Source organism: Helianthus annuus, chromosome 2 (genome assembly GCF_002127325.2).
Source record: "Helianthus annuus cultivar XRQ/B chromosome 2, HanXRQr2.0-SUNRISE, whole genome shotgun sequence".
Taxonomy (NCBI): Eukaryota; Viridiplantae; Streptophyta; class Magnoliopsida; order Asterales; family Asteraceae; genus Helianthus; species Helianthus annuus.
The window spans coordinates 162667559-162667981 of NC_035434.2; positions in this window are offsets into that span (position 1 = coordinate 162667559).

Below are 423 nucleotides of genomic sequence, written 5' to 3' on the forward strand. Positions count from 1 at the left end.
AATGAAGGAAAGGTTTACAGACTATCAAAAGCACTGTATGGATTGAGACAAGCACCAAGAGCTTGGAATACGAAGTTAGATCAAACCCTAAAGTCACTTAACTTCAAGAAGTGCACTTTAGAGAACGCAATCTATACAAGAACAAGTGAAGCTTCTACTCTAATAGTTGGAGTCTACGTTGATGACTTGATAGTAACTGGAACATCAAAGAAGGAGATAGACATCTTCAAATCTCAGATGAAGAACAAATTTGATATGAGCGATCTAGGATTGCTAGCATACTATCTGGGAATAGAAGTAATTCAAACAGGGGGTGAGATAGGCATCAAGCAGACAGGATATATCAACAAAATACTCAAAGACGCCGATATGTTATCCTGCAATGATACGAAGACTCCCATGACTCCAGGAACTCAATTAACA